This window comes from Cyanistes caeruleus, chromosome 4 (assembly GCF_971803275.1).
Source record: "Cyanistes caeruleus chromosome 4, bCyaCae1.hap1.1, whole genome shotgun sequence".
Classification (NCBI taxonomy): domain Eukaryota; kingdom Metazoa; phylum Chordata; class Aves; order Passeriformes; family Paridae; genus Cyanistes; species Cyanistes caeruleus.
The window spans coordinates 39,400,732-39,423,380 of record NC_141704.1 but is presented as its reverse complement, the minus strand read 5'-3'; positions in this window follow the sequence as shown (position 1 = coordinate 39,423,380).

Here is a 22,649-nt window from a genome sequence, read left to right as displayed (position 1 = left end):
CCTCCTCACCTCATGTTCAGAATCATGTTTTCATGTTTATCTATTCAAACCTGGAATAAATATTTTAGTACAACTAGGAGAGATCCTTCTGGTTAATAATTTAAATGTTTCCTTTGAGAATCATGACAGAAATGAAATAATGATAGAATGGATTTTCTGAAATGGTTTTGTATGTTTCAACCTCATCTGTGACTGACATTGTTCATATGATTCTCCCAGTCCTCCTCACCAATACACACTAGTATTCTTCATTTGCAATTTCATCTGGACTCAAATAAATTGGCCAAGGTCTTCTTTTCCTTACTGCCATTAAACTGTCTTTAATTAATATTTCCAAGGCTATTACTGTTTTTTCAACACATAGTAACTCATGTTAAAAAACAAACTAAAAATAATAAAATAGGCCAAGGTAAAACAAACCTGGTAAGCAAACACCCTGAAGTGCATGGGAGACGTTGAAAGGTTCCTGTCACAGAGAAACATCACAGAAATTTTAACCAAAGTCATTTAATAAAGCTAGCAAATAAAAAAAGCAGAACAAAAGCAAGATATTGACTTCAAATACTGCTTCAAGCTAAAGCTATATCTCTTCACTATTGTAGAGCATATGTTTCTGTTGTGATTTACCCCCAGCTGGCAACTAAGTACCATGAAAGAGTTCACTCACTTCCCTCTCAGCCCTGGTGGGATGGAGAGAAGAATTGGGAAAAGGTAAAACTTATGGATTGAAATACAGAGTGATGAACCATACACTCATTCACTGCCCACTGGCTGCCACCAGTACCCAAGCAGTGGCCAGCAGCTCCCCCCAGTTTACACAGGGAACACAAAACTCTGTGCTATGGAATATCCCCACTTCTTGTGCACCTACTCACTGGCAGAGCATGGGAAACTGAAAAATGCTTGAATTTGAGACAAGCACTGCTTGGTAATAACTACAACATCCATGTGTTATCAAAAGAAACTTTTGAAGGTAGTGCTCCTGCTCTAGCTAACAGATAATACCAGAAACACAGATGGAAAGGTTCCCTCTTTCCATCAAGATCTTCCTGGTCTGTTCCAGCCAAAATCAGGAACTGACAAGAGAGTCTGTGTTTTCTGATGTAATTCTATGAGCCAGAAAAGAGCATTTAAGTAAGTGATTAACATCTTTTAGTCCAATTATTTGTCACATTACTGCAAGGATGACTGACTCAGTCATTCCATCAATACTTTCTGGATGAGCGCCAATCAATGTGATTGTTGAATAAACTTTGCTTTCAGCACAAAGTTCACCTTGAAGAAACCTTATTCTTTCCAAATAATTTGTTTCCAACAAAACAAATTGCAAGATTCTCTGTTTGCTCCATCTTGAGAATGTACTAAGTAGCATTCTGGAAACAAAAGTTAAGAGTTATAAGTTTCTGTTATCTGTTTGCAGATATGGGATATCACTTCAGGCTTCTTTATAACCCAAATGAGGAGGTGATATCCCTAAGAGAAAAAGAACTTCTACTGAACTTCAACTGTAGCTACAAAAAGCTTAAATATTATTAGATATGACTTTTTGTTTTCCCACTAAACTTCAGTGATTCCTTTCTGCGTACAAAGGCTTCAAAATATGTTTTAAAGCAGCTTATGATAAGAGGCCAGGTCATGACCAGCTTCTAAAATTTATCACTTGGCCCCACAGCCCCTTATAGAAACACACAGGGCTTCACTGAATGCACTTCCAGCTCCTCATCAGATTTCAGAGCCCTGTGAGAGAAAATGAAACAAACTTTGAAGTCCAAACAAGGGATGGATTCCTCAATTCTGATTTGAGGAATCAGTCATCAGTTAACTGAGAATAATTTATGTGTATGGACTAATCATATAACCTGCTAAGAGAAGGTTTCTTGTGATGCCTTTCACCATAACCTGACCTAATCTAAAAGTCCTATAGCACTTCTTGCATCTCTTGTCTGAGAACAAATCACTTGTTCCATCATTGTTTCAGTAGGATTCAGAAAAACTTCAAACTTTACACTTGATAAACTTTTTTTAAATGAAATATATCTTTATGCATTTCATGTGTTAAACATTATATAAAATTTCATATTTAATTTCAGAATTTGCCTAAATCTATACCCATTTAGAATCTCTCCTTTCAAAAAGAAGACAACATAACAAAAATAGAAGGAGTTATCAATGTTTTTGTTAGCATTTTTTCACTTCAGGGAAAGAGTGCAGAAGTAAACTCTTCTATGACAATTTAAATAATCTGTCTTTCTCAGTAAGATACTGACATGTCTTAACAATTTTGAAAAAAAACTATGTTGTTTCACTGTCCCATCATTAACTAATAGACATATCACTTTCTAAGGCACAAGCAGAGTGACATTTTCTTCGTTTCATTTATGTTTTTACGACAGTATGGAAGCTTAATAGAACAGGATTTAGTACATCACCTGAGAAAAGGATTTCAAAGTAATCTTTTTCCTGTGAAATCTGATCAGATATTTACAGATTGTCATTGACAATTATGGCAATTACCAGTTTATGACAAGGCTAATAAACAAATTATTGTACAAAGTCATAAGAAAAGCCTCCATGATTTGACTCAAGGCCACATAATTGGAGAGATCTGCCTCAAAGTCTTATTTTAGGATAACAAATAAAAAGAAACTTAAAAATGCAGCTCAACAATCTGGAGCATTTTGAAAGTAAGGTCAATAAGGAAACATTTTCTTCAAGGTTATTAAAAATAAATAAATGTTGCAGATGGTCATTAGGATTTATTTAAAATTAGTAGAGAATTTAATGAGACACACAGGAAAAGTATTAAATAAATAAACTTATTTTTAGTATCTTAGCATTCAGAAGCATTTAAAATGACTCCCTGTGACTTTTCCCAGGTATGTAATTTCAGAAAACTTGAGCCCCTCAGGAAATGCTTCACATTTTCATTTATTATGTAAATGAATAGATAATATTTTTTTCCTTTCTCTCTGTGCCCAAGATGATATCATTCAGTAGTTTATTTTAGCCACTTATGCCATATAGTCATCTGGAAGCTTAAAACTTTGAAACTGCATTGTGAATATAAAGCATAAAAATGGTAGTTCAACCTGAGTGAAGATCCAAAGCCTAGACCACAGGGCCTCTCTCATCACATGTGTCTTACAGAGAAATTCCCTGAATATTCCACTTTACTAATCTGTGCTTCCTTGCTAACAGTGCCATTAAGGGATGCACAGTACGGCAAATTATTTTCTTCCAGGTAAAGAAACAGAACAGCTGTCAGAAATTATATTTAAAGGTGGTTTTAATCCAGATGTCACTGTAAGAATAAACAATATTTTCTTTTTTTATGTTCAGTTTACTTTTTCTGTAATGTTAAGAAAGGAAGATTAAAAATGCTCTATATATTTTTTTTCCCAAAATGGAAAATGTTTCTTCATGTTTTGTTTTTGGTTTTGGCTCTGTCTTTGGTTTTGCTTGTTGTCTTGTTTACTTTTTTTTAATGATGCTTATATATCTCTGTCCTTGTGGGATGGGAAGTAACAATAGAATGTTACCTTTTGTAATAGAACATATAAAATAATACAGTAATGTAGATATAAATTGTTTCCAGTGTGCCAAGCAGAACATGTTGTGGAGATAGAGCTATTGTACTGATCACCAGCATTCAAAGGACTTAAGATCAAATTGTCCATCTTTCCAGTTGCAGATTTTATGGAATAGTGGCACAAAGACACCTGAATTCAATGGTTTATTTTTAATTGCAGTTCGCTTCAGCCACAAGAAGATTTTACAATTTAATATTTTCTGCCTATTTATCTGCAGATTTCTTGTGGACTTCATTTCTAGATACAAGTCTAGGAAAATTGCAATGTTGGGTTTTGTTCTGTTTTCATTTTCCCAAAGGTTTGGTAGATTAGTGCTTGTGTATAATTGTATGTGCTGGTAGAAGCACATGATTAATGGAATCAGTCCCATTCATACAGAAGTTTGGTCTGGCTGACTGAAAAACAGAGCTCTGCTTTAAAACTATGGAAGAAAATACAGTAGGGATGATACCACTGCACATCTTACTTCAGAAGTTTCAGGGGAGCATTGGGACTTAGGTCCTGTGCAGGTATCAGGGAAAGTAAAATTGTCTAATAGCAACATTTATACTCTAGAAAATACTTTAAGGTTGAGAAGACAAAAAAAAAAATATTTTCCCCTTAACTGTGGAGGTCCTGCTATACAGCAAGTTCTCACACCAGCAGAAATTTTTCTAGTCTTCAACAGGAGATAAAAAAATAAATCCAATAAAAAAAACCCTGGGCTCTTCAAAGAAAGAATGAAACAACACTCCTTCCTCCCCCAGCATCCTGAAACCAACTGTGTTGAATGGAAATTAAGTTATTAAAAATTAATAGCTTGGGTTGGTTTGGGTTTTTTTTTGCAATTTTCCATATACATAAACTGTCTTTTCTGACTAAATTAAATTCAGACTATCCGGAGCACCATCTTGGGTCACAGCTATATCTTCAGCCTGTTTTGTATGTAAATAAGAGAAACTATTTTTAAAATTGCCTTATGTTTGTTTTCTATTTTTATTTTCTTTTCCCTGTTGCAGCTTTTTCATCCTGTCAGCCCGTTTTCATGTTTAAAATGCCAGTGAGGCGAAGATTTCAGCCTGGGAAATCCAAAGCTCCTTTAGTTTTTCTTGCTATAAGCCTGGACTTAGTCTGTGCACCTCAGAGGCTGAGCATTTGACATGCAAAAAGAAACATCTTCCATATTTCTGACTGGTGCACAAGATATTTGTGTGTAATGCATGAAACCAACAAATATGCAACCACTTTGGGCTAGTGAGTCCAGTGTAAATGGGGTCTGTCACATCTGAATCTCTGCTCTAGAGCTCATGATGTTGAACTGGTCTGATCTCTGACTAAATTAGATGTGATTCCCAAGTACATCCAGCCCAGCTTGCAAAACAAGCATGTCCATCACTCATCCTCCACACAGTGGAGTTGGTATGGTCTGTGATTCCCAGGTACCACTAGTCCCTGACAGGCCTACTAGGACCCCTGACATTATACATACTAAGCTTCCTGGACTCTGCAAACCCCATCCTGACAGTCAAAGAAGCCTTAGAGTGGCAAATGATACCTTAGAAAATGTGCAGGTAGGGAGACGGCCTTGGAAACTTGTTCATGACAACCTTTCCATCTGGTTGGTAAGCATTTTCATGTATGAATTTACCATGCATTTTTGATCTACAGCCAATTTTCTTCAACTCTTTATTAATCTCCTGTGGAGTACACTGCTGAATATATATTTTTTCAAAGCCATATCTAGAGTTTCTGCCATTACACAGTGGACCTCCTTCCAAATCACAGACAAAACTACAAACAGCCCTGAGGAACAGGCAGTTGTGTCTCAAGGGAAATTAAAAAATCCCACAGTCTCTTACTACCTATATTTAACCTAGTTTATATGGGGATTTTATACTATTAAGCACAGGGGAAATAGTGCTGCCAATACTTCAGACCCTTAGGCTTCCATCAGAAAAAAGGCTGCTGCAAAAAAGTATTTAAACTGAATTTAGATCATAATATCAGTATCCCAAAGTTGGCTCTCAGTGGAAGTCTGAGATATTTCTCCTGAAAAGGGAACCCTCCATAATTCATTAGCTTATTTTCTCTAGTGTATTGCATAGATGAAATAAATGAGCAAAAAGGCTATTAAGTAATTTTAACTTTCATGAAATGGATTGCATAATATTAGGCTGCTGGTACACAAAAGTTGTAAAATATATACATTTAATAGGCATCAAAAAGGAGTTCTAATTATTTTGCTCAGCAAGAAGAAAGTCTTATATTTTAGAAGAGTTTTTCATCTGTGGACAGCCTAGTTTATGGAGTGAGAAAAAAACATTTCCAAGAATTACCTGACCTTTTTGAATCTCATGTTGGTAAAAAAAATTATACTGGAGCCTTGTGTACTTATTGAACCAAAAGGCATAGCCACCTTAGCTGATACTGGTAGAAAGCAGCTGGCAATTTGAAATCCATCCTGTTCTCTTCTGCCACCCCTGAAAATGTACCCTCTTCAAAAGGCATCACGCTGGGAGGTGTGCAGAGGAGTTTCCATGGCTGATTATCTACCTGCAAAGCCTTATCTATTTGTTTATGAGCTCACAAAGGAACAGGGAGACAGCAAAAATGTACCCTTCCAGTGCCTTGTGCTTGCTATTGCTGCCCCCCTTGTGAGGCAAGGAGAGATGTGTGTAACATCACACAGATTCGCTTTTGTAACACTTCCTAAACCATGGGGCTGTTTCCTCCTAGCAGTGATAATTTGGGGCCAATTTTGGTAATTAGATAATTTTAAAATGTCTTAATAAAAGCATTAAGTAGTGTACATTAGGCTCCCACATGGACAGCATCATTAATACTTTGCCTTTTTCTTCCTGAGGAAGCAGTAGGATGAGTAGCGAAATTAAGCATTAGTCATGTTGCTAGGAAGTAAGAGTTTTATATGTGCAGCATAATCTGTTCTGAATATGGCTGCAGTATTTAATTGCAAGGTTTGCAACAAGAAAAACTCTGAATGAAGAATAAAAAGAGTTTTAAAGACAAACAATATTCTAGACCTCTTTTTAAATGTCTGGATTATTTAATTGACAAAGAAGAGCTATTTGCTGGACTTGAAATAACAGTCTTGACATTAGAAACCAATTTTACATAAAATTACATTATATTACATGCCACTAATTTTTCTTACAGCCATGAACTTTTTTTCTCTCTTAATCATCATGTTCACAAGTATATGGTTAGAGAAGAAGCAACCCCTATCATCTCAACAAATAGCAATCAATTGACTAAAGAATTATCACCTGAATGCTATTGTAGGTGTATTATTTTACAAATCTCCAATAAGTAGGCCTGAATATAAACCTTAGATCTGAACTTTGAATTCAGGAGAACACATCATCTTCCTTTAAGTAGGTGGAACACAAATATTCTGTTCTAAACTCTCATACATACAGGTTTGGAGACTGAACTCTTTGCAGTGTACATCCCAGAAATGTTTTAAAATTGGCTGAGCGTGCAAATTGGGACCCTGGTTTTACTTGGTCATCTTTTCCACTGCTTTCAGACGGTTCGTGCCATTTGCTGTGTGTGGCTGTAAGACGGAGCAATCTGGGCTGAGCTGGGAGATCAGACTCCCTGTCCATTTCTGCCCTGAAAAGGCAAAAGAACAGGCTTGCTTTGAACATTTGTCTCATACTGCAGGTCACTGGTCTTCATCCAGGAGAGAACTCAAGCACTAAGCAATTAGAAAAAAGATTCTTCATTAAATCCTTATTGATTATACACTACAGTTCCACATGCAGTCCAGATTCATCTGAATCTCCTAAAACCCCATGGCACATATTTTCCAGACTTCTGGGCCCCTAGCTTGCACTAATTTTTTAGCCAATTTATTCTGTTGCAGCTTCTATTAAATTCTATCTGAATTGTTCTGCAGGTACAAAATTTCCCTTTGCCTGTTGTAAATTGTGTGATAATTTTTCAGCATTCACTCTTGGTTGTATCCATTCCTCCATAGTCTATACGCTAATTTACAGTTTTCTGTTTTGAGAATCACATCTTTGTTTTAATGCATAATTGATGTTTGAGGGCACTGTGAGCTTCAATGTTTTGTAGCATCTAGATAAAAAATTATTTCATATGCACAGGAATCAAGCTGATTTCTCCTTTTTTTTTTGTTTTTTATCACTTCCATTGATATCAAATAGACAGAGATGTAAAGCCAGCCTCTAATTTGTCTCTGTGTACTAAACATAAAAAGAAGAAGGCTTTTAAAATTCAGAGCAGTTGTGTCAAAAGATTGCTATATGCAGGTACTTATTCCACTTCACTTCTCATTTACATATGAAACCTTGTCTGACATGTTCTGAGTGTAAATTAGAAAAGTTAACCACCCTTATGTGCTGCATAATCTAAAATTACTAAGTTTTCTCCATATACTGTGCTAAGGTATAAAATTAGTATAAAAACTAGATATAGGATGGGTTGTTTTTTTTTTTTTTAATTATTATTTGCTAGAAATAAGAGCATAAAAGCATTAGCAATGGTTTTCTTTATAATTAACAACCAGCATTTTAAACTGTCAACATATAAGCTGCAAAGGAGAGCTTTAGAACCTAAACCTGAAGAGAAAAGAGAAACAATTATCTAAGTTAATGGACTCAGTTCTGTAGTGTGCTGGCTAGAAGTAAGTGATGTGAAGTAATAAGAAAATCTAGCATAAAGCTGAAAGGGGAAGATCTTCAAGCTGATGTGAAATGACCACAGAGAACTGATGACAGAGAATAAGTCAGACAGTAAGTTGGCAACAGGATCTGTAAACTGCCACTAGATTTCCTGCTGAACAAAGTTGCACTGAAGAATTGTTGCATGACTTCTATGGTATAAAGGAGGAGTATAAGGCAATGTCTCATCGTAGTCCGTAGAAAAATCAAAGAAAAAAGAGTGAAATACATATATTTAAGTTTCAGATTTTAATTGTGTTTCTAATTGGACATTTGCTATACTGACTTCCAACACAAGATTCAGTAGACTACATTTTGGGCATATTTTCAACAGCATACCCTCTCTCCAACACTTATTTGGCTTAGCTAGGTGGAATTTTCACACAGTCAGAATGTCTATCAGCAATATAATCACAGATGTATATATAATTGTATATATATATATATATACAATATATATATATATAATATATATATATACATATATATTCTTGTTTAAGAATCTGCATTTCCTTGTCAGATGTATTTCTACTTGCAAATCCTTCACCTGAAGAGTGAATTCTTTTGTTTAAATGAAGAGAATTCTTTTGTTTAAAATGGACCATTAAAGAGAACTTTCATATGAGCAACTCAACTAGCAGAGAAAGGAGCAAAGTATGATGCGTAAAAAAGAGATCAGGAAGATGGGATGGCAATTTTTTGGTATGGTGCCCTGAAGATGGGTTCACCAGCTGTATGAGTGCTCTCCCAGAAAGTCAGAAGCATTAACTAGCCTGAAAAGATTTAAATCCCAGCTTGCATTTCCTGTACTATCATCCTAACTACCTTCATAAAAAAGTAATGGGGGGGACTGGAGTATGTAATTCACTCTTATCTTGATGAAGACAATTGAGAATTTTGCGGGGCTATTGAGCAAGCAAGGAGTCAAAACTCAGTGACTCGAGTACTTGTCTGTAGGAAGGACATCCACCTTTCAAGGATTTGAAGCACATTTCACACTGATCTGTACTGGAGGGAAGTAATTACTGGTCTTGAGGACCTAAAAGGTGTTTGATCTGTGAAATTTAATGACATATTTATCTTATTGCCATCTAAAGAATTTAGGCATCCAGTAATGGTAGGATTTAAGAGTTATCCTTATGTTCAGTATCTCCTCTTGGCTAAATTTGGTAGCTCTCAATCTGAAAGACTGACTGCTGTGATCCTCTGACAAGTCCCACATGCATGCCCAGTTAAGAAGGAGAGTTGAGATTTACCATTGACTGTAGATTCCAGTCTCAGTGGGTATGCTTTTAAATAAGGCATTGTAATGCTAAGCAACAAACATAAACCACCTTGTGAAAGTACCTAAATGCCTGGGGGGTTTTAGTAGCTGTGAAAATGAGAGACTGGATAACCAGATTTCTACTCTATTTCTTCCAATATGTTGTCTGGATTCTCTCTTTAGATACAAATAACTGATAGAGTTAAAACAAAATGTTTATGTGTGGTTTTAAGTGAAATGCCTAAAAAGCTTCTTTTTCTGATTAATAAAGGACAAATGCTTGATGTGACGATAAATGCTTGACTTTCTGAGGTTGGAAAAATCTCTTATGTCTGAGTCATGTTTCTGGTAGAAGCTTGCCACAACCTGGCAAATTTGCAAGAGTCAAACAGTGTGGAATTTTCCATAAACTGGTGCCACCACAGTATGCACCGTGTAAAGTTCAGTTTATAAACATTCAGGGAAAAAAACCTCACAAAAAGCAGAAGTCTGTAACTTTTGGCAAAGTAGAAAACTAAATTTTCTGTCATGGGTTATCTTCTGAGATTATTATTTTAATTCTATGTGAGCTGATTCACATAGATTTAAAAGAAAGTAGAACTTTATTATTTAATCAGTGACATAGGAAAAATGTCCTAAATAAAGGAAATTTCATGCGTAGAGTGCATGTCTCAGCATGTACAGAAATCACAGTGATGATAACAGGGTAGTAAATTTTTTTCTGTAATTATTTAAGTCTCTGAAGTTCATGTTTGTGTTTTCAGAATGGTGATAAACCTGAAATGGGTCATTTATCCCAGGCACACTTATACATAGGCATGTTTCAGTAGGAGGGAAAAGGGCTGCAAAGAGCCTTCTCCTCTCCCAGCCCGCTTCTCCAAGGCAGTGACACCTGTCCCAGCATCACTGGTGCCTCTGGGTGTTTGAACTCTAGAAGGAAATAAAGCTTCATCCCTCTGATGAGCAATATCCAGGAGCCACATAGTCCTGCATGTTGAGAGCTAAACATGAGACTGGTGTTTCGAGAGCAGCAGCTGGATAATAAAACAGTGAGTTGGATAAGCTCAGACTTGGGCCTAGAGCACTAGAACAGTAACCCATGCTACTGCATTTAATGCAGTCTGGGGTCTTGAGTTATTCTTCTGACTCAGAGAGTTTAAACTTAAGTTTGGTAGGTGAACATAAGCCACTGGTGAGGACAAGAGCACTATAGACTTTTCAGTATCTATTCCTAACAGTCTTAATTGCTAAAGCAAAACAACATTTAATTAGTAGGTGAGTGGGACATGGTACTAGTTAGAGAGAACCATAATTAAGTTAGTAGCAGGTTAAAAACAGATCCTGAATGAACTGCCCCAAACTTCTAAGAGTTATAGAGTTCAAAAAATTGGTGAAATATTTTTATTTGGTGTCTGAATCTAAGAAGCATCAAGAAGGCTTTGCCAAAGTATTGACAAAGAGCAGCCAAGGGATTACTTAAGGGAACAGAAGCAAATTAATCATTCCAAACAATCTGCATCTTAAGGGAAATGGAAAATAAACTCATACAAACACCTGGCAGTGTAGTTTTTAAAAATGACAATCAAGGTGATATGGGAATATGTCAGAAAGAAAAATGTAGTATTGACTCTGTCCCCAAGATTTTAAGCAAAAACTTCTGTCTATTGATCTCCTAGTTTAATCCCTAGTTCTTTCATTAATGTCTATAATGTTCTCAGCTATAACCTTATAAATCATATAACAAAGCATCATCTACCTACAATCAATTGGGCAATCCCAGTATGACATATTTTATATTGAGGATTAATTTGATGCTTCAATCATCTGATTGAAAAAAGTATCAAAAATCTATTATTTTTTTGCATGTAATTTTAATATTAATTTTTGAGTTATAAACATTTTGGCTTGTTACTTTGACAGTTTAACAGCTTACCATGTACACAACATGCATTGCTCATTACTACCTGTCATGGTTTTAAAGCAGTAACTAAAAAATAACTAGAAAACTTACTTACTTCTTGCTGTGAGATATGGATTAAAACAAGAGCAAAACAGGCTTAAAACTTAAAAGGAATAAAGAAGGTTTATTAATAAAAACTATAAGAATAAGAAAACCAGAATAAAACTTCCAGAAAACCCTTTTCTCCCCCATTACCCAACCATTCCCTTGTGCACATGACAACATAGAGACAAAAATCTTTGGTGTTTAAAACAGTCCCAATTCTTGCTAGAGTCTTCTCATCAGTTTTTGTAGAGAAACAGAAGTCTTTTTCTGCTAATCTATGGAGTTTCTCACAAGAAAACTAATTTTCTTCATAGCTTTCTATTTCTCTGATGCCAGCTGCCCAAAAATCTGCTACCAGTTGTCTCTTCTCACTTCACATCACTCTGAGGTGTGCATGGGTCAATGAGTCTAGGGATGTCATTTTTAAGGATGAGTTATTCAAAGGCAAAAGTTCTCTTCATTTGTCTCTGTGAGCTTTCTTGGAAACAGAAGTTTTCTCTTTGCTTTAACAAAGCCACAAATCTTCAACTATTACTTCTCCCCGCTCCATTCCAGCACCTCACTGTATCACAACTATTTCACTTTTTGCTCAAAATCCACACTTTGAACTACTCCATTCCTCCCAATATACTCTCTCATGAATTAAAGGAGTTTTTTTCAGAACACTTTTTGTCCATCTCTATAGCTTTAACAGAAAAATATTTCAGCTTATTAAAACATCTCCTTATTCTCTACCTTTTCTGAAGCTTAATTCTTTTCTTTACTGTTTCTGATAGTTTATAAAGTTTTTTACATGTATTACTCTCTCTTTCTCTCTCTGGAAAAAAGGATTAATCTGCAAGTCTAATCTGGGTAATGAAAAGGTTAAAATCTTGCCCAGGCTTTGTAGATGGTTCTGTGATCTCTGCCGGAGCAGGAGCTGGAGCTGTCTGCGATGGAAGATTCTTCATGGCTGCTCTGGAGAGTGTGGTCACTGTCTCAACGCGCCACAGGTCGAGAGCTTTTTTCCTTTCTTTACTCGGCAGTCTCTGGTGAATTCAGTCACAGCAAAAAAACCTGCAGCCGAGCCAGGGACCGGCCTGGCCCGGCCAGAGCCCGGGGCAAGCCCCACAGGCCCCATCTCCCGGCCGGGAGCCGCTGCAGGCCCAGCCCAGCCCCTGCCCCACTGGGCCGCATGGCCTGGGCAGGGAACAGGAGCCAGCTGGAGCTCTGTTACCTTTCACAGCCAGAAACAAAGAGACAAATTATCAGGCTTAGGTCTTAAGGTGGTGTTCACAGGTTGATCTCACTTTTCAATGGCCAAAATTGCTGTCAGTTCTTAGAAATGGCCAGTTGTTGGCAGGGAAAAAACTCCCACCAGCCTCCAGCAGTTTTAACTTCTTTGGGTGTTTCTCTTTGTTTTCTTAAATGCCAATTTTTCACACTACTTGTGGCTGATTCAGTAACAGGATAATTCATAGCACTGGAGAATCTTAAAGCTGGAGGCACCCAGGGCTCAGTTCTGGAAGATACTGAGTAGTCTGGCTCTCGTCCAGTAATGAACTGAAGCACGTATTTACAGTTTGGGTAATTGATTTTTTGCCAAGAAGTACATGAAAATAAAGCACATAACTAAGGCTTTTGTTGATGGAACTTCAGAGTAGACAGGACCACCTATTTCTGATGATGCCATATGTCTGCTGGCAAAGTTTATTGCAGTAATAGACCGGCTTCTAATACCAGTTTTTGATTCAACTTTATCATAAGTGAGAAAACCACTTCTTCATAGTGGTTTTGAAGAATGCTGCCTGTGATGTAGCACCACTGTACCCTTTTCTTACTCTCAGGGTGTTGACATTGATGAGACCCCACATATAACTATGCCTTCTAACACCATTCCTTCTCTTTTTCCATTTTCTCCTCCCCTTTTCTTCCAAAGTTATTAGTGATGAAAAAAAACCTCTCTATTCCAGTGAAGCTACTATTCACTGGGCAGAGAAAAAAGATTTACTACTTTAATTTTAAGTGCTGTGTCTGAATGTTTTCACAGACAAGAAACTGAAGTGATATAGTGTCTGCCTAATAAAGTCTGTTTAAACTCAGAATCACAGAGATTTAAAGAAAACAAACCCCATGCCCACATGCCTCCATGCCCTATATTGATAGAACACTTGTACTTTTACAACTTAATGAACTTCTTTTGAAGATAGTTTTTTATTAGGGACAGGTAAAAGGAGAAAATATGTCCATCCAGGCTGAACATGTTTGTAGAGCAACTCATCTTACAAAAACATATTCTCCTATTCTTAGATGACTAAAAGGAAACAAGAAGAATATGTGTAATTTCAACTAAGAAACATCAACTCCATTCTCTTCTCTTCTAATAGAGATGTACTCCATGGTGTTCCTAGCCTGTTGTGGTCTAGATGACATCAACAAAACCTGTTAGATATCCAAAACATCTTGATAAAATTTTTTGCCTTCCCTGAAATGCTTGAAATGTCTTTTTTTTATTGTATTCAGAAAGAACAACAAAATGGAGGGGATTAATAACTGTGAGGTGCAATGTTGAGGAAGCACAAGGTCACATCAAAATATTTTTGCTGTCCGTCTTGGGCCTTGCCACAGGAAACCTCACTCAACCCAATGACTTTTGAAGAGAATGCTCCAACTGGCCACAGAGAAAGCCTTCTGAGAAGTGGCTTGTGCTTGTCATGCAGCTGTCAGGTGTAAGTAGGCTAACAGGAAGGACAGTCACCATATTTCCATGGGGACTTCCCCATATTAAAGAACCTGGATGGCTCAGAAGTGCTATTTTGTACAAGCACATTCCTTTATGTGCTGTTTGCCTATTTTCCTTGTGTCTCATTCCAAGATTTCTACCTCTGTGAAAGATAATGGGATGGATTATCACTAGGCAAAATGAGTAGTAAATGGGAAGAGTGAACTGGTATGAATGGCAGAGAAAGGCTGTGCATAATTTTCTCTGGAGGTTGAAACAGTTTCCAGTCATCCTGAAGTATGTGCCAAAAGACCTTAGAGAGGGTCCAAACTTCCTTCTCTGGCCTCAAAATACAATCTGGTAGCATCCCATCCAACTTTGTTGGTCCTTTTTCTCACAAAGAATCAATCTATCATGGTGTCATGTGAGTGTTGCATATAAAGGGTTTGTGAAATTGTTATATTTGGGATCTGGGCTCCTTTTCTTTTTAGAACTTTTAATTAGAGTGCTCAAAATCAGATATTGTCAACTACTACAAAAACCATGCACTTCTTAATTTTTTTCTTCTTTTCTTTCTTTCTTGCACTCTTATCTCTTCCATGGAAGGAGTAACACAGTCTGGAAGCAGCCAGAGGAGTAACGCAGTCTGTGTTTGGGACTGCCTTCACTGGCACTGCACATTGCTAAATCAAACATTAGAGCTGAAGCATCCCAGATTTAGTCTAGAACATTCATCGCCTTTGACTCTGACCTGTAAAGGCATTTAAACATATGTATGATCTTTATATCTTTAGCTTTTACTTCCCTGTTCTGAGTGAGACACTAAGGTACAGAAGTGGTAAAATGTATTCATGATTAAGCATGCACATCACTGTTTTTCTGGGCAAAGGAACAAATGCTTTCTCTTAAACTATTTATATAATAGGCCCCAGTCCTGTAGGTTTAGCAGCCTGTGCTCTGGCTTTCAGTTGCGTTTGTTTCCATATCCAAATGCCTTTCAAATTCAGTTCTGCTCTCCGGGCTACAATGAACACTCGTAAGAATACGGTAATTAAAGACAATTACAAAGATGTGCACATCCCATGCTGAATGGAACCACAGGCCACTTTCCAAGAACCTTTTTTCACTTTCCTCATCATCCGTAATTTTCCTCTCTTCTTATTTACTCTCCTCAGCTACCAAAGCAGTTTTGTGCAACCCCAGGAAATTTGTAATTTTGTTGCTGTTGCAGACTCCCACTACACTTCTCTGATGAGTAAAGAAATACAAACCCAGCAAGGTGAAAAGATTCAGTAATGTGTGGAACCCCAGCTTCCACTGGCTTTGCCACCTTTTAGTCATGGCACAAGTAATAAAATAGCCTAAGAGGCCAAAAAAAAAAAAAAAAAAAGAGGCTTAATGGAATTGCTTCCTGACTATATTGAAGTTTGTCATGCATTTGTGGGGGTTAATCTTATGAAATAAAGGCCACATTTGATCTGTAAACATTAGGAGATGCTGGACTCTAGATCATCTGTGCTTCAAACATCATAGACCTTAATATTTTCTAAAATATTTTTCAAATATGTCTGTGTTCTTTATATAGAAATTTATTGCTGAACCTGAAAGCCAGTTCAATAGACATGGGGATTTTTTTTTTACAAAAATTATGTTATTTTCATGTCAAATCTTTTCATGCAATCTGGTAGAATGGTTTTCAAAATGCAAATAATTTGTGATCTTTTGTTATCTCCTACTGTATGTAGCTCTTTTTACCTGTTATCAATTGGCACCAAGTACTAGATCTCTTAGCAGCCGCCCAAAGGGAAGACAGATGCTGGTAACACTGCATGGTATGTACCAAATGTAAGCATAGAATGGTCTAAACCTTTTCAATCATTTCAGAACCACAAAATATTTATTGGGAAAAGCAGTCATGGTGAAAACCTTCCTCTTCTATCTGTGGAATGGACAGGTTAGTTTGTGGCTAGAAAGAAGCAGTCTTTTACTGGATGTTAGGTCTTCAACTGTTATGGAGCTTGGCTTACTTATCCCAGGTGAGAATGAAGTTCTAAGTCTTCAAATGAGGGATCTCATCATTGGGGGAATTATTTTATTATAGAAAAATTAAAATATATAATAATATATATTTTAATATCTATTCCATATATAGACTTTATTATTCATATCATATACTCAAGGCAGCATGAGAAGTAATCTAGTTTTCTTGTGCTCCAAATATAGTTAATGGATAGACAGACTTCGCCAAAGAGAAATTCAGAGCATTCTGCTGGGTTTCTGGACTGAAGCATTCTCTCAGGGAGCTCTTTTCCCCTCACCGGTTATACAGGCAGCTCAGAGAAACAGAACAAACAGCAAAATAAGATGCATGAAATTATGTGATGAAGCTATGCCCTGTCAATCCTACTTCTAATGCATCAAGGCTCAGGAGAATATTGCATATCACAGTGGTATAAGGGAGAAAATAGGAATAAATGCTTACAGGCATCTATGAACTCCTTCCCCAAAAGGAAAAAAGAGGCAGAGAAAAGGGAAGAAAAGCACCAATTGTTTCTTCCTTCTATTAATAGGAACTTTGAAATATTTTGTTTGGCAGGGATTCAAAAATATTATTTTTTTGGGTTGCTTCTCATGGGCTCATTGTCAATTGTGGTGGAGTTTTGTGTTCTTTTTTTGGTTTTGTTTTCGTTCTGGCTTTTTTTTTTTTTTTTTTTTTTTTTTTAATTACAATGTCATCCTAATTCAACTCCATAAATCCCACTATTAACTAGGTCTCAGGACCTCACACTCAGATTAGCTCAAGTGAGGCCCAAAATGGAAAAAGTAAGTAATAACAGATCACAGCCGTAGAGCATAGAAGTGTTTGGGACTGGCTGTCACCCCCTGATCACTGGTGTCCAAGTCCAGAAGCACAGATGTGCATACCAAACATGGTGAGAGAAATCAGAACCAGAAGAGAAAGGAAAAATGAAACAAAAATAAAACATGTCAACAATAAAAAGAAGGAAAACATATTACATATCCTCATGGGAATATCCTCAGAAATTCCTGTGCTTCTAAGATTACATTAGATTATTACTTTTTCTGCTTTCTAGAAGTTTTAATACTTGCCCTTGTCATTTCATACTGTATAGGAGAGTGCATGGCTGCATAGTTTGAATACTTGTGCCTGACTTTATACTGGAGTGCTCTGTGACTACTTAAACCAAACATCCTATGTGATGGCAACAGATTCTAAAATCTAAGGTAATACAGATTGCCTCTTGCCATCTATGAATATGCTGACATAGTTTGTATGCTAACAGACAATGCTGAAACTGCAAAAGCATTTTTAGAAAATGAAAATTGATCTGGAGCTGCAGGAAAATAAACCAAATCTATTTACTTATAGGTTTCACTTGTTTATGACAAAATATTTAAATAATATTTCTGAATTTCCAGAAAAGCTTCTCAGCAAAAGCAAGCACTGAGGTGTTGTCTCTGGCTTTGAATCACTAAGAACTTTTTCTCCTCTGCTCACATCATGTGCACCCAGCAAAAGTTTTAGTGAAGCCATCACGATTTTCTTGGTAGGAATGAGTAGCTCTTTAGTTCAGCTGTTTTTGTAGATACCCAGATGGACCATTATTTCCTTAGTCTTCAGTTGTCATTGATTACCAAAACTTCTGCCTGTGAATGACATCAGTGAAAGTCATCTCTAATAGATGATCTTATACATACTTTAATTAAATCTAAATGTATAAGCAGTCCTACTGACTTCAGTGAAATTACCCACACAAGGCTCTGAGCACATGTATGTCCCTATAATGAGGAACTATGTGGAAGAAATTAAAAAAAAAAATAGATCATAAAATTGGGTGTGAATGAAATAATATCTGAACTTCTGTTTCTATCTGCTTGGAACCACTGTAACTAAAAGAAAGAAAGAGAAAAGTATTTTTTTGCAGAGATTCTTACCACAGACATAGCAATCCTAGAGAAGTGCAGCAATAGGTAATGTCAGACTTCCAAAAATAAAAATGTAAAAAAAAATTCACTTACTATATTTGCTGTACCACATCTTTTCATCAAGAAGAGACTCCTCTCTAAGGCATGCTCTCATAAAAAGTAGCAAGAAGCAGTAAGACCTTAAATCATTATAGACAGTCATTATATTGATAAATACACCTGACTTCAAAAAATATTTATATTTAGCTTTAAATTACTTTGCATTGCTAAAAGATATTACATATACTAGTCAAAATCATGGTTTTTCCCAATTTTTGTTGTGGGGGTTGTTTTTTCCTTCTTCAGTTAAAAATTGCAAAAGCACAGGTTTCTTGGAACATTCATCACTGAAAATTACCTGAAGATTTACTGTAAAATGTAAGGAGAACATTTCATTTACTTAAACAGACACTGAAGTAGATAATGCCATAAAATTGCACAAGCATATAGATATTTATATATCATTTGTGGTCAGCTCAGCATTATAATGTTTCCCAAATGTATAAAGTTGCTCTCAGGCAATAAATCAGAGTATGAAAAATGAAATTTTGTGTTAGGTTGTACTAAGAAAAATATTTTTTGTATCTTCTCAACAAACTCAAACACAACAAATAGAAATCCAATTATTTCTTGTTAAGAATACCAATGCAAATGACATCATGATTTTTCAAAAGCCTCCAAAAAAATTACTACTTCAGCTTTTTTTCAAACGGAATAAAAACAATGAGATTTCGCTGATGGCAGAAATAAAAAACTACAAAAAATTGTAACAGACTCTAAAGCGATGGCAGCACATGTTAACAGAGATAAACAGATAAAATGTAGTACAGTAAACAATAACACTCCTTCAGAATATGAAATTAAAGTACTGAATAAGAATCCTACCTCCTTTCTTCAGCATTCAGTCACCTATTCTCAAGCTATGAGTTGTTTAAAAGCAGAGCATCCTTGAGAATTTGGAATACTTCACCACTGCAATTATTACAATTTACTTATTTATTTGGAAAAAATAAAAATTAGAGTTTTGGATGTTAGAGCAATAAATAAAGAATAAACAAATATAATTGTATTGAAATGTAGTATCTGAAGACAAATGACTCAACTGTTATTTATGCCTAATAAATTAGGTAGGAAGAAAAGATAAAATAGCCCTAGTTTAAGGTGTGGAGGTTTTTGTTTGCTGTTTGTTTTGTTTTATATTTTGAATTTTTAAAACTTAAAAAAAAAGGGATAACATTTTCTTTCTTCTGTTTTGTTTCTCCTGTTCTATTTCATTTCACAGCTGCTTGTCTATGCATTGACAGCCATTTTAGGGCCTTGCAACCCTTTGGAAGTGGGATATCACACTGTAATTTTCTCTTTCAAATAAGGGTTAATATGCACTTGTGCTTACAGGGGAATCAACAGGCACTGTCACTTACAGTGACAAGATGCTGCTGTTCTGCTGCTCCCTGCTATCTTCCCCCTGAGAGAGGCTGAAGCCCCTCCAGGTTATGATTCTCTGCTAAACCTGCTGCATGTCTGTCTGCCTGTACCACTCTTGTTTAAATATCCATTCTCTAAGCAGTATCTTAGTAAAGACCTGTCTCATGCACAAAAATTCTCGCCTCAGGGCATAAATAGTCTATCTCAATGCACATGCATAATCTTACAGCATTTTAAATGAAAAAAGAATGAGTAGATTTCAGTCTTTCTTATTTGAAATATGATATGATATATAATAGAGTAAATAAACCTTTTGATTATGCTCTATTTTCTGCCAAATTTAATATTTTATAACACTTTATAAATTATTACTCAAATGTAATGGAGTCTTGAATCCATTATTCTCACATTTCTCTATGCTTTCTGGGCCAATAACCAGAATAAACCTTGTGCTGAATCATTCAAGTGTAATATAGGTATTGTAAGGAGTTTTCATGATGGGACTTCAAGTCAGCCAAAGTTTTGAACTGAAACTTCAAATTTTGTTTTTGAAGTGAGTGCTCTAAAGAACTGAAACTAATACAATTTTCACCACTCCTGCTTTCCTCTGGCCTTGCTTTCCAAGCCATTGACTTCCCAGCAGTTTTCATCCAAATCAAATTGTACACAGTTCATTTTGGTTCCTTTACAATATTTCCTTCTTTCATCTCAAGATTTAAGTCTTTGCTCTTTTTGTTTTTCTCTTCCTGCCAGGCTTGTTTCATGTTTTCTCCCTCATTGAGACAAGGCAAATGGACTGACTTCTGCTCTGCTGTCAGTCTCTGTATTTTAAATAGTTGTACAACATATTCAGAATATAGGCTGTTAGCTAACAAATTAAAGAGTTATACAATCCATCACAGTCAGATGGATGGTATAAATGTTTTTGTTAGTCAGAATCAGAAAATTCAACCTTCTACTTCAAGTCCAATCTCATAAATCTGATCTGCACCTCTATAGTCCTAGGCCAAGTTTTCAAAGTCACATCCAGTCCAATCTTTTAGGAAAAGGGCTGAGAAGATGACAAAGCAGGAACAAAACAGAAAATTTGAAATCACTCATATATGCAATAATAGGGCTTTAAATACCAGTGAAATTTATCTGCAAAAGATTATTCTAATGAAAAAAAAATATCACTAATATTAGCTTGTCTCTTGAAAAAATAACTCTACCTCCTTACCTACATTATAATACTTTTCAGATCACTATGAACTTATTGCAGTACTTACAACTGCAGTTGCATGTTGGTTTTGTACAATCTTTTCACAGTAAGTTTTTTTAGCATAAAATAAGATAGAGCAGAAACTTTTAACTAGTTGTATTTGAGAAAAAGAAAAAAAATAAATGTTGGCCACACCAGCAGTAAGAGCAAAGGTGTCAGGAATGTAGTTTATTGTTAACCAATCTGTTTAAACTAGTGAATTCCAGGACATGCCAGAGGAAATTCCTCTTAAAATTAACACTTATTTATTTGCAAAATGGAAATTAAGGGCTTGCAACAGTAGTTATATTTTAATCAACTTTTGTGTGAAAATATACATGAACAATATATTAAATTTACAGCAACTATATATCTTAGTGGCATACTTTTGTCCTCACTCTGTTAATGAGAAAACAGAGGTGCATTCTATGCAAGGCAGAAAGAATGAAAACACTCTATGACTTAAAATGGCATCAAGCTAATCTTGGCAGGGCTAGTGGTTCTGAGAACAAAAACACAACAGCTTTTCTTCTATTAAATTCAAACCGTGCACTCCATTGCAAAGCAAGAAAGGGAAAGAAACAGGTTCAAGAATTAAAGGTTTGCTGCCATGAGAAGTTACATAGTGTGCTGTTTTCTCTGTGACAGGAAAAAAGCACCAGAATATCAGACCACATTGTATCAGACCACAGTGCTTGTGTTGCTTGAGACACTGGTGAGTCACAGCACAAGTGTTTTGTCAGAACAGAAACTGAACAACAAAGCTGTTCAATTAGTCAAGATGCACACAGGAACCTGCACATTTTCTGTAAGATAAACATTCTTGAATCTTCAGTCAAGATAGGCAAATAGTGAAAATGTTTCTGGCAGTATTCAGATGACATTTTAAATGAACACTCTGGTTATGTTACACTGGGGTGTTTTTTTCTGTCACCAAGCTTTCTGTCACAAACAGATAATGAAGTTCAAATCACAACAGTTTTTCCTAAGTGAACCAAAGTATTTAGCACATATGAATGTTGAGCTAAGACATTGCACAGCTTTTCAAGTGCTGCAGGAAAATCCTGTAGATATTCTCTGAGCAACCTACAGACCCTCAGCTGCAAATAAGCAGTGTGAGAGATGTACAATTTTATTTATAAATAGTTTAAATACTAATAAACTGAAAGCATTATCTATAAGCAAATCAAGGAGCTGAAGTAATTATGCAGAACCCCTTATAAAGTTGGAAATGTTTGGTATGAAGAAGGAAGCAACTCGGTATGTCATTGTTGCCGTTTTTCCTGATTCCAGAATCTTACAGAAAAATATCAAAAAAACTGACTTATTTTAGAAGTTCTTTTATACTAGGTTTGCAATAGACTTTCAAAAAGTCAAAAGTGTATTTAAACAAATTTGGATTTCTTCACGTTCCATGTTTCAGAAGTGAGTAGCCAGTCTGCAATGAAGATTTCACAGAGATATTTAGTTTAGAATTTACTTGTGATCCTTTAAAATAAACAGCTATATTAATAGTTGCAGCTGAGCAAAACTTTTATCATGACATTCTCAACTTTAATATGAAAGTGGATCTCTAGAGGGGATAAAACAAATGTGATTCACCTTAGACTGATGCAGGATCATCAGCTGCCCCATTATCACCTCATTTTTGAATGAAGATCCTCCAGCAGAACTTCATTCCTTAGCATTTACATCACTGAACTCTTGGTGTATTCCTAAATCCAAGGTTTTGAGTTTTCAGAGTACCATAGC